Here is an 851-nt window from a genome sequence, read left to right as displayed (position 1 = left end):
ACGATGTTTTACCAGCACCGCATAGCATTTAGCGGAGGGAAGAAGAATCTGCCGTAGGCTGGACAGAAAAAGAAGAACATGCTTCATCTTTGTCTCTCTGCTGGGTAAAAAAACATCGTGACGGACTGGGTTCTGAGATTGATTGAAAACATTGTTGTAAAATGGAAATTTGGAACACAGATGAGTAGCTTTCACTTTTATTTCTCACGTTTCTTAATTCAAAAGAAGGAGAAAAATATAACTTCCCATACCGGGAATCGAACCCGGGCCGCCTGGGTGAAAACCAGGAATCCTAACCACTAGACCATATGGGATGTACACTACATGCTTTCAATAAGAGCGATAGATATTTTACATGTACGGGTAGTCAGGTGCATATTTGACAGGTGAATGTCGTGAAACGATGATTGTGACCGTCCACGTCATCTCCCTCCTGCCCCAAAATGCAAATCCCGAACAGACTCAGAAACTTTGTGGAAACATGTCCAGGGTTGACGTGATCGAATTTCCCCCCTTTTACTCACCCCTACGTATTATGTAGACAAGCTCGGTCACCCGACCAAGATCTGGTTACTTGTACTTTCGTAAACCATCGTGAGTAATGTTTAAAGCTGGAGCAAATATTAACCCGGGAGTGTAACACGGCAATGATGGTCCAAATGGCCACATTTACTCGTTTTTGAGGTCAGTTCCTCCTTTCTCATCCATGTTTTCTTTGTTTGCTTGGATGGAGATGGATATCTACCAAGTAAACCCCTCTTCTTTCATGGCATTGTTTATGGAAAATAATTTTAAACTACAGACTTGGCATTTAATATGGAATATTTTTTTTGTGGGGGTGAACTTACTTT

General features: G+C 41.7%; 1 non-coding gene across 1 annotated transcript; it reads right to left on the bottom strand.

Moving 5' to 3' along the window:
• Positions 1–242: 242 nt before the first annotated feature.
• On the bottom strand, positions 243–314 carry TRNAE-UUC (transfer RNA glutamic acid (anticodon UUC)). The gene has a single exon. It is a non-coding gene; the product is annotated as a tRNA-Glu (tRNA).
• Positions 315–851: the final 537 nt, after the last annotated feature.

Source organism: Myxine glutinosa, chromosome 7 (genome assembly GCF_964187855.1).
Source record: "Myxine glutinosa chromosome 7, kmMyxGlut1.1, whole genome shotgun sequence".
Classification (NCBI taxonomy): domain Eukaryota; kingdom Metazoa; phylum Chordata; class Myxini; order Myxiniformes; family Myxinidae; genus Myxine; species Myxine glutinosa.
This window is presented reverse-complemented; position numbering and strand designations above follow the sequence as displayed.